This window comes from Ochotona princeps, chromosome 29 (genome assembly GCF_030435755.1).
Source record: "Ochotona princeps isolate mOchPri1 chromosome 29, mOchPri1.hap1, whole genome shotgun sequence".
NCBI lineage: Eukaryota > Metazoa > Chordata > Mammalia > Lagomorpha > Ochotonidae > Ochotona > Ochotona princeps.
This window is the reverse complement of record NC_080860.1, coordinates 16044253-16053604: the sequence shown is the minus strand read 5'-3', so window position 1 is coordinate 16053604 and position 9352 is coordinate 16044253. Positions and strand designations below refer to the sequence as shown.

Sequence of the window (9352 nt, the reverse complement as noted above, 5' to 3'; positions counted from 1 at the left end):
AGATCCTCACTCTCCAGACCGTCCCCACCATCAACTCCCTAGGATGGTTTGTAAAACCCTCCATAACCTGGCATCTTGTTTTCTTTTAAATTAGATACACACACACACACACTTTATTCATAGTTCTGATAAGACTGAAAAACCAGGGTCCGACACAATAGCCTAGTGGGTAAATCCTCCCCTTGCATGCGCCAGGAGTCCACATGGGTGCCAGCTCATGTCCTGGATGTTCCACTTCTCAACCAGTTCCATGCTCATGGCTTAGGAGAACAGCAGAAGATGCCCCAAAGCCTTGGGACCCTATGCCCACATGGGAGATCCATGTGGTTCCTGGCTTTGGATCAGCTCAGCTCCAGCCACTGTGGCTACTTTCTTTGTATCTCCTTCTCTGTGTATACCTGCCTTTCCAATTTAAAAAAAAATTCGGGCCCAGTGCAATCGCATAGCAACTGAAGTCCTCGCCTTGAAGGTAACAGGATCCCATATGGGTGACAGTTCTAATCCCGGTGTCCCCACTTCCCATCCAGCTCCCTACTTGTGGCCTGGGAAAGCAGTTGAGGACGGCCCAAAGCCTTGGGACCTTGCAACTGTGTGGGAGACCCAGAAGAGGCTTAGGATAGGTTCAGCTTCAGCCATTGAGGCCGTTTGGAGAGTGAACCATCAGAAGGAAGATCTTCCTCTCTGTCTCTCCTCTTCTTTGTATATCTGCCTTTCCAATAAAAATAAATAAATCTTTTTTAAAATTAAAAAAAAAAAGGCTGTGAAAAACCTTAAACCTTAAGGACTACATCTGAATATTTTCTCGTTTTATTGATAAACAGGTAGGTGTTAAATGAATCTTTGCCAAATGAACACAGCAGGTTCACTTTGCAAGTAAGAATAGCAAGGCTCAGCAGAGCTAGGCAGCTTTGCTCTCTTGGACTGCTCCCTTTGAGAAAAGTCAAGGGCCATGTTGAGGAATGGCTCAGGTGGCTTGACGGAAACAGGCCTCTGGCCAATGGCCCTGGATCCCTGGAAGTGAATCTGTGAGCTCCAGGCAAGCCTTCAGAAGAGACCGCAGCCTCAGTTCACAGGCGACTGTATCCAGCTGGGAGACCCAGAGTCAAAACCACTCCCCATTCAAGCCACACTGGAACTCCTAACCCACAGACATGGTGTGAGGTGATAAATTACTATTATGGTGGGACTGGCATTATGCCACAGCAAGTGAAGTTGCCACCTGCAATGCTAGCATACCATATTATAGTGCCAACTCGAGTCCTGGCTGCCCTCTTTCCCGGCCAGCTGCCAGCTAGTGTGTCTGGGAAGGCAGTGGAGGATGGCTCAATGGTTTGCAGTCTCTGGCACCCATGTGGGAGATCCAGACGGAACTCCAGGTCCCTGTCTTCAACCAGACCAGCTATTTGGGGAGTGAGCCAGCATATGAAAAATGGACCTTACTCTCCCTGCCTTTCAAATAAATACATAAAATATAAAACGAGGGCCTGGTGCAATAGCCTAGTGGCTAAAGTCCACACCTCGCATGCTCTGGGATCCCATATGGGCACCAGTTCTAACCCTGGCAAGCCCCACTTCCCATCCAGCTTCCTGCATGTGGCCTGGGAAAGCAGTCGAGGATTGACCAAAACCTTGGGACCCTGCACCCACGTGGGAGACCTGGAAAGAGGCTCCTGACTCCTGGCTTCGAATTGGCTCAGCTCTGGCCGGTGCAGCCGCTTAGGGAGTGAATCAGCAAACGGAAGATCTTCCTATCTCTCCTCCTCTCTGTATACCTGACTGTCTAGTAAAAATAAATCTTTAAACATATACATATATAAAATGAAAAATAAAACAATAAATTACTATCATTCCTGTAAGTTATTACATTTTCGGATGATTTCTTGCACAGTGAACTAGGTAACGGATTTCAGCTCAGGGTTAGGAACCAGCCCTTCTTCCTAAGGTCCTAAGTGTGAGAGATGATTCCCTAGGGAAGAATCAAGTCGCTCCGGGTGGAAACAGGAAAGGAGCACTGGGTAGGCGACACAACAACCTACCTCATGAAACGTGCTCTGGGAACACAAACTTGCTTTGAGATGGAAGAGGACTGTAGAGGAGGGAAGGCAACACTGACTCAAGGCAAGGTGACTCAGCAGGTCTGGGTCTGGCACGCCTCAGGCCAGGATGGTCTTGTGCCAATTCTCCAATTTCACCTACAGACTCCCCACATTTGATTGGCTATCAGCACCCTGGGCACTCCCCTTCCTGCCAGCCCAAATCACTGCTCTTCAAGTAAGCTGCTTGTTTTCTGTTCTTCTAGAGGAGAATGCCGGATAAGCCTTTGGTCTGCTTTCGTGTGACATGCACAGTTTGAGGCCTCCAGCACTAAATTGGTTCGCTGTCCTTTCTTAATTTGAAAGTTGGAGGAGGTGCGGGTAGAGACAGAGGGAAAGACCTCAGCTCAGCTACCCATTTCCCAAATGCCTGCAACAGCCAAGGCTCGGCAATGCTGGCAGCTGGAAACCCTTTTATTCACTTCTTTATTTTTAAATAGTTGTTTCTTTTAAAGGCAGCGAGAGAGAGAGAGAGAGAGAGAGAGAGAGAGAGAGAGAGAGAAAGAGAGAGAGAGAGAGAAACTCCATTTGCTGGCTTACTCCCTAAATGGCCAAATCCAGGAGCCAGGAGCTTCATCTGGACCTGCCACAAAGATACAAGGGCCTAAGCACTTGGACAATCCTCTGCCGTTTTCCCAGCTGTGTTAACGGAGAACTGGATGGAAAGTGGAGCAGCTGAGTCCCGAATCAGCACCCATACAAGATGCCAGTAGTATGGGTGGCAGTTCAACCCCCTGTGACATGGTGCCAGGCGCTGTGACTGCACGATTTACTTATTCATCTGAAAGGCAGGATGACACAAAGAGAAAAGGACAAAGAGAAAGATTCCTGACCCGCTGAGAAAGAAATAACAAACGTATGTTGTCATAAACAGCAAAGTCTGGGGATACTCCTCACACGGCAGCAACGTAAAACTCAAGCAGCATCGAATCCCTCTCAGCCCATTTCCGACTTAGAACCTATCTCTCCTGCCCGCTTGGTGTCACGACCCCTCAGAGAGGTTGGCTTTCCCGTGCCACCTTAGGATAGGCATCACACTAAGCATTCTTTCTAGTTAAAGGCACAGAGCAGAAGTTGGCATCATGGGGGGTGCTGGCAGGATATTTCTGTTTTTTTTTTTTTTTTTTTTTTTTTTAACATGTATTTATTTTTATTGGAAAGGCTGATTTTCCTGAGAGACAAGGAGACACAGAAAGATGTTTTTTTTTTTTTTTCCCCTAAAATGGCTACAATGACCAGAGCACAGCTGATCTAAAACCAACAGCCAGTAGCTTTTCTGGACCTCCCACCTGGGTACAGGGTCCGAAGGACTTAGATCATCCTCCACTGATCTCCCAGACCATAAGCAGGAAGCTGGCTAGGAAGTGGAACAGACAAGACTCAAACTGGAGTCCATATGAGATGCTGGCGCTAGTAGGTGGAGGGTGAGCTTTGCTATGTCACCATGCTGGCCCCTAGATACTACTTCATGGTCCTTAAGAGTGCGTTGTGGGGCCCAGCACAGTAGCCTAGTGGCTAAAGTCCTCGCCTTCATGTGCCAGGTTCCTATACTAGCACTGGTTCTAATCCCAGCTACTCCATTTCCCTTCCAGCTCCCTGCTTGTGGGCCTGGGAAAGCAGCCAAGGACGGTCCAAAGCCTTGGGATCCTGTATCCATGTGGAACACCCATAAGTTACTGGCTTTAGCTCAGCTCCAGTCTGTTGCAGTCACTTGGGGAGTGAGCCAGCAGATGGAAGATCTTTCTCTCTGACTCTTCTTCTTCTCCCTGTAAAATCTGGCTTTCCAATAAAAATAAATAAATCTTTTTTTTTTTAAAGAGTGAGTTGTGAGCTTCACTAGGGGATCTGATAGTACCCCAGGATAATGTAAATGATTATTTCCAAATCCTTACTGAATGCCAGGCACTGGAATGAGGGCAGGGATGAATTTCTTATATTTTTTAAGTTTAAAAATGTATTTATGTTCATTTTACTTGAACGAGAGATAGATCTTGCATACGCTGGGTTCATTCTCCAAATCCTTGCAATAGATAAGGTTGGGCCAGGTCAAAACCAGGAGCCCAAAACTCAATGGATGAAAGATCTCTGTCCCTCTCCCTTTAAAAGAAAAATGGAAAAATTGAAAATGGCTCTGCTCGGCCTCCTTGTTTCAAAACAAAACCAAAATCCGAACGATTCTGCTGCATACACACATGCCAAGTGTACAACTGATCAGCAGTCAGAAACGCAGTGCTAGAGGGTGTGTCGCCATCCGCACTGTGCCTCTGCCAGTTCACAACCCTGAGGAAACCACCTGTCAGCTCCATCACCACTCATTCATTAGGCTTGCCTGTTGCAGAACTTTCTATAAACAACATCCCCATTTATGCTTGCTCATCTGCCTCTTTTCACTCAACATTATGCTTACGCTCTTTAACCTGTTAAAAATTCTCTCTGGGGACAGGAGTTGTGGTGTGGAGGGTTAAGCTGCCACCTGCAGCTGTGACATCACATGTGTGTGCTGGTTCAAGCCCTGAGTGCTCCACTTCGGATCTAGCTTCTTGCTAATGGCCTGGGAAAGCAATGGAAGATGGTCCAAGGGCTTTGGGCCCCTCTGCGCCCACCTGGAAGAAACTCCTGGTTCCTGGCTTCAGAGCAGTTACACACACCTGGAGAGTAAACACTAGATAGAAGATTGTTCTTGTCTCTCCCCCTGTAACTTTTAAATAAAGAAATATATATATATTTTAAATAAACACTCCTGGGGCTGGCACCATGGATCAATCGGCTAATTCTCTACCTTCACGCGCCAGCATTCCATATGGGCACCTGTTCACATCCTGGCTGTTTCACTTCTCATCCAGCTGCCTGCTTATGAACTGACAGAGCAGTGGAGGATGACTCAGATCCTTGAGATCCTGCACCTGCATGGAAGACCTAAAAGAGGCTCCTGGCTCTTGATCGGCTCAGCTCTGGCTGTTGAGGCTAATGGGCGCGTGAACTAATAATTAAATCTTTCACAAAAAAATAAAATCAACACTTCCCTTTCGGATAGAATGAGCCTGGGAAGCAAGTGGAGGCTGGGATTCTTGATTTTCTGAGAACTTGGCTCAGGTACCATGCTGGATTTATCCAAGTTCTCACCTCACCTCACCCACACCTGGCTGATCTTAGAGGAAGGTGCGGGGGGCGTGCCCACACCCATGGGTCTCCGGGAGGGGCGGAGCTTGCGCATGGGGGCGTGGCCTAGGGCTCGGCTTTCCCGGAGGCCGTTGGTGGTGCCGGGGGCGGGACCGGACCGAGGCTTCCTGTCTGCGCCTGCGGAATAGCCGTTTGACCCCGGAAGTGCGGGCTCCCCGGCAGCTGTCATCGTGGACGGCGGCGGCTCATCGCCGGTGGTGGAGCCGCCTAGGTGAGTGCGTGGCGGGGCCCTCCCGGATGGCGGGCTCCGGGGCCTGGGCGCGGCTTGCAGCCATGTTTTGCAGGCTGCTTCGATTCTCCCACCCCAGTGCCTCCGCGCCGGGCAGGAGGGCGGAGTGGGCGGCCGAAGCTGCTGATACCACCCCTGGGGAGCCCTGAGCCGCCCTGCACCACCCTGAGGCTGATCGGCCATAACCTGCAGCCCGGGGCTCAAGGTTCGACCTCAGGGCAGTCTTGGCCCGAGCCCTGGCCCCTCCCCTTACCCCCATCCCGCCCATCCCACCTCGACTCCTCCTCCAGGGTCTCCGTGTACTCAGGGTTGGCTCATTCATTTGTGCAGAGAATGGCGTTGTTTGTCGCATACGCCCGCCCTAGCTGCAGGTGTACACACGTGGGGGATACTAACAAGAGGCTTCGCCTCCCTCCACACACCTCCCTTGGAGTTGATAGCCTAGTGGGAGATGAGGAAATGCACGCGATGATTGAAGAGGACAGTACCTGGGAGAACAGCTACTTTAAAGAGAGGGGTCTGGGGAGCCCTCGGAGGGGGTTAGTACAGAATGAGACCAGAAGATGGGAAGCTCTCGGAGGGGAGACCAGAAGACTGCTGAGGGTCAGCACCCGAGGCAGCGGGAGCCCTAGGAGAGCCCCCTCTGGCCATCTCATCACTGGTCCTTGTCCTGACACATTCCCCCACCTCCGCCCTAAAACAGAGGGCCTTCTAACATCTGGCTTCAGCTGCCCCTTCATGCACTTGGGAGGCAGGGGTGGGCACAGTCACAGGTCTAGCCTTTTTGCCTAGTCCGTTTCTATCCATACAGGAGTTGAAAAGTCCAATCTTCATCTCCCTGGTGAGTTCTCTCTCTGCCAAGAGCATTATCTACGTCACAGCCATCGTGGTGTTGATGTTTACCTATTTGTGTGGCTGTAAGCTCTGTGAGGGGCAGGACCAGCTTGGCGTGCTCTCTGGGCCTCGGTAGCTGCCACATCCACTCCTAAGTCCGGGAACGGGTGAGACGGTAAACACAGCATTTACTCTCCAGCGGTCTCCCCGGCCCCCAGGCTAGGGTCTCCTCTCTCTGACTGTGAATCTTCCCTGTTTGAAGGCATCCTCGCTGCCTTTGGAGGGAAAGCCAAACTCCTGAGCGTAGCACTGGAAACTCTTTTTTTTTTTAATCTTTAAAAAAGATTTATTTATTTTTATTGGAAAGGCAGATAGATATACAGAGAGGAGGAGAGACAGAGAGGAAGATCTTCCATCCAATGATTCATTCCCCAAGCGACCACAATGGCTGGAGCTGAGCCGATCTGAAGCCAGGAGCTCTTCCGGGTCACCCACGTGGGTGCAAGGTCCCAAGGCTCTGAGCCATCCTTGACTGCTTTCTCAGGCCACAAGCAGGGAGCTGGATGGGAAGTGGGGACACCGGGATTAGAACTGTCACCCATATGGGATCCCGGCACAGACTTTAACCACTACGCTATCGCGCCTGGCCCTGGAAACTCTTTTTAAAACTGGCTCCCTACTTGCCATCCAGCCTCTGCTTACCTATCCTCCCATCTTTCATGGGCTCCCTGACCTCACGTCTGCAGTGACACCAGCCCTTTGCTCATGCTTGCCCCCGCTTGGCGGGGGCAACAGGAAGATTGTCAAGTCAGCCTTGCTCTTGCCTGCTCTCTCCGTGTGGGATGCCCACGTTTTCTCCCCCTCAACATCTAGAGAGAGCGATCTGTCTCCCTTTCCCCAGTGTGATTCCGTTCCAGCTTTAGCCCCCAAATGGAAATCCTTCCCAAGGCCAAGAGCCCAAATGAATTGGGTCGGTGTTTACTGAGTCCACGTGATTACACCTGGCCCTTCAGAGTTACTCTCATGATTGTGCTGAGCGCTCAGCACTGATGACTTTGCCAAGGCAACCCTCAGAGATTACGTGCCCTCTGGATACAGAGGAGAAAGTCGATGGTTAGAGAGTCCCAAGAAATTGACTCAAGGCAAAGCAGAGCCAGGATTTGAATCCTGGCTGGCTGAAGGGCTGTAGAACTGTTTTCATTTCTTTCCTTTAAAGATTAGTTCTATTTATTTGAAAGGCAGAGTCCTAGAAACAGGGAAAGACAGACAGAAAGATCTTCCATGCACTGTTTTCTTCCCCAAATGGCTGGAACGGTTAGGGTTGGTTCAGGCTGAAGCCAGGAGCACCCAACTGCATCCCTGTCTCCCACGTGCATGCCAGGAACCTAAGCCCTCAGACCATCTTATGGTGCTTTCCCGGGCACACTAGCAGGGAGCTGTGTTGGAACCTGAATCAGCACCCTGCTATCGGATCCTAGCATTGTAGGTGGCAACTTGACCTGCCCCTGCCCCTGTAGAACTCTTCAACAACTACACCAACCTGGCCTTGCACTGTCCTAACAGGCTCTGGCCTGTGTGAGTGAATTTCACCTGAATCTGGGGCCTACAGTTGAAAGGGTGGAGAGGACAGCCTCCTTGTGACTCTTTCCTCACCCCAGGTCCTTCCTGGGATGTTACACTGTTACTTCCATGACTGGGGAGCCAGCTGGGGAAGAACCCGGCCTGTAAGTGCAGGCCCTTGGTGTTTCTAGCTCTCTCATGGCATTGCTGTGGGGGTTAGGAAGAACAGATTCAGAGCAAGAGTTCCAAGTACCAAGGTTAAAGAGATGAACTTCACTTCCAAATTGGCCACTAACCTACCTACCTACCTGCCTTGAGCAAACCCAGGCCCCTCTTCACACATCTGCACATTTTAATCCTTGTTGTCCTTGACCAGGTTCTCATGAGAGACTAAAGAAGAGTGAGTATCCTGAGTAAAAGGGGCACGGACACCAACAGAGGAGGCTGCCAATACTTTGCAAAGCTGAAAGGAGAAAAAAAAAAAAAACTCGTCCCAAGCCCTTCCTCACCCAGCCCTGCCTCACATCCAGGCTCCATGTGTCGGATGCACACATGGGATGTGAGATCCGGGGCAGACCTGAAGGACGGAGCGGACTGACCTCCCTTGTCATCCTTTAGAGGTCTGGATCTTCACGCTCTTTAACAGAAACCATAATCAGCATTCCTGGTGGACCAAGCTCCTTCCAGCCTTCGCCCTTCTGTTTCCCCTGCCTGGGTGCTCCTCTTCCCTGGGCAGTCTCCCCATCACCCCTTCTCAGGCTCTGCCAACTGTGCAGGAGCCTTCCCTGCAAAATACCTTCCCAGCAGCCACCCCCATATTGCTGCCTCATTCCCGACTCCTGAGAAATAACACTTCTTACTGGGAGACCTTGGGCAAGTTTTTCACCTACTCTGAGCCTCTACTTTTGTTTTTGTTTATTTTATTTCCTTTCTTTCCTTATATCTTTTTTTTTTTTTAAGATTTATTTTTATATATTTCAAAGAATGACAGAGAGAGAGAGAACGAGCCCACTGGTTCACACCCCAGGTGGCCATAACAATTGGCCCTAAAGTTAGGCCAAAGCCAGGAGCCTGGAGCCTCATCCTGGTCTCCTATGTGGGTAACAGGGGCTCAAGTACTTTGGCGATGTGCTGCTGCTTTTCCAGGCACTTAGCAGTCACCTGGCTTGGAAGTGGAGCAGCTGGACTCAAATCGAGTAATGTGGAATACCAGTATGACAGGCAGCAGCTAAACTGGCTGCATCTCAACACTGGCCCCATGTGAGCCTCTGTTTTCTCCCTGCTGAAGTGAGGATGGTAACAGAGCCCACTTGAGCACTGCCCATAGAAAGCAAGCTCCTGCAAAGAAGGGCAGCTGGAGTCAAGGATGGCCCAAAGCCTTGAAGGGACCCTATACTCATGTGGGAGACCCAGAAGAGCTCCTGGCTCCCAGCTCCAGATCAGCTCAGCTCTGGCT

General features: G+C 50.5%; 1 protein-coding gene across 4 annotated transcripts in view; it reads left to right on the top strand.

Moving 5' to 3' along the window:
• The first annotated feature begins 5330 nt into the window (after nucleotides 1-5330).
• The window catches only part of ASCC2 (activating signal cointegrator 1 complex subunit 2), a 41149-nt gene continuing 37127 nt past the window's right edge, over nucleotides 5331-9352 (top strand). The window contains exons 1-2 of one of the 4 annotated variants that reach the window (XM_058656715.1): nucleotides 5376-5484; nucleotides 6314-6343. The gene's annotated coding sequence lies outside the window, so the exon portion shown is untranslated. Of the gene's footprint in view, nucleotides 5485-6313; nucleotides 6344-9352 lie in introns of all 4 variants that reach the window. The other 3 variants (XM_058656717.1, XM_004591971.3, XM_058656716.1) reach the window with 3 other exon arrangements.